The sequence below is a fragment of the Aethalodelphis obliquidens genome, unplaced genomic scaffold (assembly GCF_003676395.1).
Source record: "Aethalodelphis obliquidens isolate GAN/ISIS:26980383/991018 unplaced genomic scaffold, ASM367639v1 scaffold65, whole genome shotgun sequence".
NCBI lineage: Eukaryota > Metazoa > Chordata > Mammalia > Artiodactyla > Delphinidae > Aethalodelphis > Aethalodelphis obliquidens.
This window is the reverse complement of record NW_020838009.1, coordinates 4778375-4785029: the sequence shown is the minus strand read 5'-3', so window position 1 is coordinate 4785029 and position 6655 is coordinate 4778375.

The window sequence follows — 6655 nt, the reverse complement described above, 5'->3', positions numbered from 1 at the left end:
GCCCGTGAGCCATGGCCGCTGAGCCTGCGCGTCCGGAGCCTGTGCTCCGCAACGGGAGAGGCCGCAACAGTGAGAGGCCCGCGTACCGCAAAAAAAAAAAAAAAAAAAAAGTTTTGAAACTAGAGAGAGGTAGCGCACAATGTTGCACAGTGTTGTGTAGGCATTAAATGTCTCTGAATCCTACACTTTAAAATGGTTAATTCATGGGACTTCCCTGGTGGTCCAGTGGTTAAGACTCCACGCTTCCACCGCAGGGGCCACGGGTTCCATCCCTGGTTGGGGAACTAAGATCCTGCATTCCACGTGGTGTGGCCAAAAATTAAAAAATAAAAATAAATAAAATAGTTAATTCATGTTATGTGAATTTCACCTCAAAAGAAAAAAAAAAGACAGAAAGAACTGAATGTAACTGTCTGCTCATTAAAAAGTGCTCCAGATGTGATCAGAAATTATATCAGTTAACGGGATAACTCTGAATTATATGTTTTAAAATGGTTAGTTGTATACTATATTGATTTCACTTCATTTGAAATAAAAAAAAAACCAGTAAAAAAAGAAAGGGGGGCAGGGGGTTGTTCAGAGAGAGCTTCTTAGAGGCACTGTCCCAAACTGGGCCTTGAAGGGCTAGAAACCCAAGGTTTCTAGCTGAGCAAAGAGTGAGGGGCCTGGGTGTCTCAGATGAGGGACAGTCCGAGCGATGGCTGAGCAAGTCTGGTGAGGCGTCCAGGGAGAGAGGACCAGGCAGGTGGCAGGTGGGAGGGGCCTGCCGGGGTCCCTGAGTGGCTGGCCGGGGAGTCACCCAGAGGTACCACAGCAGGGCTTGATGGTGAAATCAGGCAGACTCCCTCTGGCCCAACCTGACTCTAGTTTCATTCAGACAGCCCCTTATCAGCACTGATCACAGCATACGCCATAATGTATGTTTAGTGTGCAGTTACTACCCACACTCAGATCAAGTGACTCATGGCCCAAAGACAGTCAAGGCCCATTTCTTATTGCCGGCAAGGGAAGTCAGGTATGTCCTGCTCACACAGGACAGGGTCCTGGCAAACCGGCTGCTCGCCTTCCAGGTCTGGAGTCTCCCCACGGCCCCAACTGCTGTGCTTTCTCTTTGGTTCCCGCCAAGCCTCGTGTCCACCCACAAACCCGTACACCCATTCTTGCTTCTCTCCAGCCCTCTCACGGCACCCGGAAACCTCATCAGGAGGGGAGTACTGCACCTGCAAACCTCTCTCAGCCAGGATCCGCAGCCCCTCACATATCACCTTTAAAGCCACCAGCGTTTTATCGTCTGACTCAATAAATAACAACAGCGACCGCTACTGCTACCGTTTCTGTCCAACTTGCAGCGTGTCAGGCTCTGTGTCTGAGCTCGAGCTCCTGGGTATTTTTACCTCCATTTCACAGAGGAGGGCAAGATACAGGAAACCTGATTTTCAAAATATTTAACCACCAGTATGGCATGAGTACTGACCACTCAGACTAACGGCCAAAAGGGTGCAAACTTGCTGAAAATCAACGAGCTCTGCAGGACACTCTCCAAAATAGTAGAGGATGAAGCATAACAGTGTGTGATGCAGATGATTAATTCAGGAGATCAGGAAGAGGAAGTTTCTGTGGAGGCAAGAGGGCAAGGCAGGAGGAGGGGGGTGGAGGTAGGGCTGTGCCCAGAACAGGGAGCTCACCTGTGGACTGGTGAGGAGTGCAGTGGCAGTGGATGCTGCAAACAGAGTAGGGATATATCATAGAAGGTCTTAAGTGAAAACAAAGGAGTGTAGATGGGGAGAATGTGTGAACAACAAGTGACTGAAGGAGGCCCTGGAGGCAGACACGCTCTGGGCTCCAGCCCCTGAGTTCCTGCCTCCCGCAGATGCAAGAGTGAAGCAAACCGAACAGGGATAAGTTTCCCCTGCACAGGAGTACAGGGGCTTACAGAAAAGTCCAGAAACTGGTGCTCCGTCATAGGGCCAGGACGAGGGTGAAAGAAATGAGACATACCCTCTCAGGTGCAACATTTAAGGGAGGGCCAAAAAACTCAGTCATGATATTTTTATTGCATAATATTTTAATGCAGTATTTTAAAATAACAAAAATTAATGCAAAAACCTATGATGAACAAAATATCACACATGAAGAAACAAAACAATGACAGGATAAAACCCTATACTTGCTCAACATAACCTTACTGGCTTCACCCCAGTCCTGGCCATAATGAAACACAGCTTCTGGACTTTTCTGCAAGCCTTCACACTTTCTTGGATGTGAATACAGCATCTTCAGGGCTTAAAACAAAACCAGTGGTGGTTCCCATGTTCCCTGACTTCTTAGGGGACAAACAACGCCTTCTCATGCAGTTGGAGGACATTGTCAGGCTGACTTCTCTGACTCAGGGCAAGGGAAATAATCAAGATAGCTAAACAGGATGTCTCCTCATCAACAATGGAGCTAGCAAGAGGTCCAACTTCATATTACGATCCAACCGAAGTTGCTCTTTGATGCAGACTCATACACCTCATGCATTCGTTACCTTTCCCACTCTACAAACTCTCTGATCACTCATCTCTATATCCACTGATACATCCTTCCACCCATCCCCATCTATCCATCCAATCCATCCATCTACCCATCCATCCGTCAGTGAGGCTTCTTCTGACCCTGCCTCCATTTATTTTTTTTAAATTATTATGTTTTTTTTTTCTGCGGTACGCGGGCCTCTCCCTGTTGTGGCCTCTCCCATTGCGGAGCACAGGCTCCGGACACGCAGGTCCAGCAGCCACGGCTCACGGGCCCAGCCGCTCCGCGGCATGTGGGATCCTCCCGGACCGGGGCGCGAACCCGCGTCCCCTGCACCGGCAGGCGGACTCTCAACCACTGCGCCACCAGGGAAGCCCCCACCCATCCATCCCATTCATCCATCCATCCATCCATCCTTCCTTCTTTCCAACCAAGCATCCATTTTGTCTTTCAACCATAAAGCCATTTTCCCATATATCCATCCATCCCTACTTCCATCCATTCATCCACTTATGCATCTTACAGACCGTCATCCACCCAAACCACTTAACCAGACCTCTGCTTACCTACTATGTAAAGTCAGCATGTGGGTGTGAAAAGAGCTCCATCACCTACCAGCAGACCTACTTAACTTCTCCAAATCTAATTTCTTTATCAAGAACGTGGCTGTGTGCATTCTCAAAGAACCTTCACAGGGCTGTTATGAGCATTAAAGAACAAAATCCCTGTAAATGGTAGTTATTGTAAATATTACATTATTACGGCAATTATTATTATTATTACAAGATGCTAGAGGTAGAGGGCAGAAATATAATAAGTCTGGTGAGGGGCCCAGTTTTCCTGCCGGGATGCTGACTCTGACAAGTGATCTGGGAAACCAGTTAAAGCCGTAGGTAATAGCTGGGAAACCAGTTAAAGCCGTAGGTAATAGCTGGGGAGGGGATAATGTTCTGAGGGGAAGAGGGGAATGACCAGCAGATTTGGCCTAAAGAAAAAGCATCAGTGGAGGTGGGGTGGGCAATAATTCCTAGAACAGTAAGAAGGAGGCGCTGACTGAGGATTTCAGGAGCTGCGGTTGGGGTTGGTTGGATGCCTGAGCTCTGCTGATGCGTCAGGGAACTCTAGGCCTGGACAATCAGGAAGGCAGGCAGGCCTCCAGGCTCAGCTTCATTCACCTGCTTCTGTGGAGCAGCTGCCCACTCCTGTGGAAAACTCTGGACTCAGTTAGCCAGGGGTTCAAACCCCAGCTCTCTTACTGATTAGTTGTGGGAACACAGATGAGTTACTTAAGTGTCTCAGTCACCTCATCTATGTCACGGGGGAAAACATCAATAGAATTAAGAAAGTTCATTCATGGAAAGCGCTCGGCACTGAGTCTAACACATCCCTAGAGGAGATAATGACTCTTGGGTGTGGAGGATAAGACCTGCTCTCCCCTCTTGCCCTCCCCAGACTCCAGAAGTGCAAAAATGGGGCACAGGAGCCCGAGATCAGGCCCGGCCCTCTATCACCAGAGACACCAGTCAGCTCGAGCATTTCACCTGATGTACTGGCTTCCTATTGCTGCGGACCAGATTACTACAAACTTAAGAGGCTTAAAACGATGCAAATTTATTACCTCACAGGTAGAGAGGTCGGAAGTCCACGTGGAGGGACTTCCCCGGCAGTCCAGCAGTTAAGACCCCCATGCTTCCACTGCAGGGGGCACAGGTTCGTCCCCTGGTCGGGGAGCTAAGATTCTGTTTGCCACGTGGTGTGCGCGGAAAAAAAAAAAAGTCCTCGTGGATTTGGCTGGTTCCTCTGCTCCAGGTCTCACACAGCTGAAAGCAAGGGGTGAGCAAGGCTGCCTTCCTTTCCGGCAGATGCCGCAGGACGAATCTGCTTCCAAGCTGATTGAGGTCGTTGGCAGAATTCAGCTCCATGTGGTTGTGGGGCTGAGGTCTCCGTTTCCTTACTGGCTGTGGGCTGGGGTCATTCTCAGCTTCTAGAGGCCACTCACAGTCCTTGGCTCAGGGCCCCCGTCAAAGCCAGCCATGGTGGGTAGAGTCCTTCTCGTGGTTCAAAGAGCTCTGACCTCCCTCTGCCTCATCTCTCTGAGCCTCCCGCTTTCCTCTTCTGCTCTGAATGGCCACTGTGATTACATCAGGACCTCTCAGCTAATACAGGATAATCCCCCCAAATCAGCTGATTTGAAGCCTAATTCCACCTGCAAAGTCCCTGCCCAGCAGCCTGTAGCTTGTGTTCGATCAAATAACTGAGCGATGGAAACTAGAATTCTGCCCACCATTCCTGGCTCGGCACTCTGTGTCCAGCACCAGTCCTCAACCTCCCCTCTGTGGGAATACAGAGGACCAAGACCGCAAAGAAACCCTCACAGAGGTGACGCCCGGCTGGAGCCATAGGAGTAGATGAACTCACCAAGAAAGTGGCTGCAGGGAGCAAACGATGGAGAGAGAGCCCAAGACTGAGCCCGTATTTGGGGTGAGTCACTATTATGGTGCCGTGCTTGGGTCCAGTGTTTTACCTATAACTAAACTGTAAAACTATATTTAACCACTCTGGGAGGCAGGGCACCTACTCCCATTTTACAGATGAGGAAACTGAGGTCCTGTGGGGGCGAACCACTGGCTTAGGTCACATGGTGAATCTGTAGTAGGACTAGAACCAAACATTAGTCTATAACTGACCAGGCCAGTGCCTTTCATATCTCAGGCCTTCTGGAATGAACCACAAAGGAGGGTCACTGGAGACCCAGCACAGGGAACGAGTTTGGGGTCTGAGGTCTAATACTAGGGCCTTTGGTCCTGCCACTCTCCAGGTGGCTCAGATGGGGAGAAAGATGAGGTGGTTCCTGCACACCTGAAGGATAGGCCATCCCAGAGGCTGGACACCTTTATCCCAAAGCCAGGGGCTTAACTTTCCAAATAGCAACCATGCAGGGTCTTTTCTCAGACATTTGCCTCAAAGCACACCCAAGGGGCATCCAGACAGGGGCTGATTTATAAACTGACAAAGATCTGCTTTATCTGAAAAGACAGTGTCTGCTGGCACTGCTAACTTTCATGCAGATTCAGGGCCCACCCTGAGCGGTCACCCTGAAGCCCTGTAAGTGCCGATTCCAGAGCCATACCCAGACCTGCTAGTCAAATCCCAAGACAGAACTCCAGGAATCTGCTTCCCCAGGAGCCTCACAGGCAGAGTCTGGGTGAGAACTAGGTTTCCTCCTGTCTGAGGGAGGGAGACATAAGACAGCTCAGATCTGACAGGCCAGCCCTAACAGGCTCTGACCACACCGAAATGCCTCGGGCTGCAAAGGAGCAGGGTGAGCAAGTGCAGTAGGTCAAACCTGGGTTCAGACTCCCTCTGCACGCTTACTGGGAACGTTACCATCAACTCTCGGAGCCTCAGTTTCCCCATTTGTAAAATGGCAGGTCCACAACCTGCCACTTGGCAGGGTGATGACCTAAGTGAAGAACCTGGTCCCACTGGGTGCTGCAGGCAGGTCTGATCATCCTCTCCTCTCCCTTGAAGCAACCCCTGTGCATGTTTCCTTCACTGGAGATGTTGTTTTATTCATCTCACACCCAGACTCTTATAAATCATATTCTTCCTTTTTCAGATTTGCAAAAAAGAAAAAATGGCTCTACAGCTACTAATAGGACTTTCTCAGCAGAAAGACTTTAGACTTTCTTGGGGGGCGGGCGGGGCTAGGGGTGGAACAAGCTCATAAAAACTGCTATCTACTTCCTCTAGTTTAAGTTCATCCCAAGGCTCAAGGGACAACCAGGGGAATGTGATTAATGAGGATGGGAGATGGGGGCTCTGGGGTGGGGACAGGCACCACCCTCGCCCATAGTGCCTGCCAGTCCTGACAGACCGGCAGATCTAGGACCCCGCCGCACGGAGCGGTCCAACTCTCCTCTGCCCTTCCTTGCAGAGAAGGAGAAAGGGGAGTGATGTGGCCAGGACGGGAGGTCGAAGGTGCTCCACTCCCACGAGCCTGGCGCTCCGGGCAGTCCTGCAGGGTCCAGCCGCCTCCCGCCTCCTCCCCCCGCCTCCCGCCTCCTCCCCCCGCCTCCCGCCTCCTCCCCCCGCCTCCCGCCTCCTCCCCCCGCCCCCCCACTCCCGCCCGGCCCCGCCC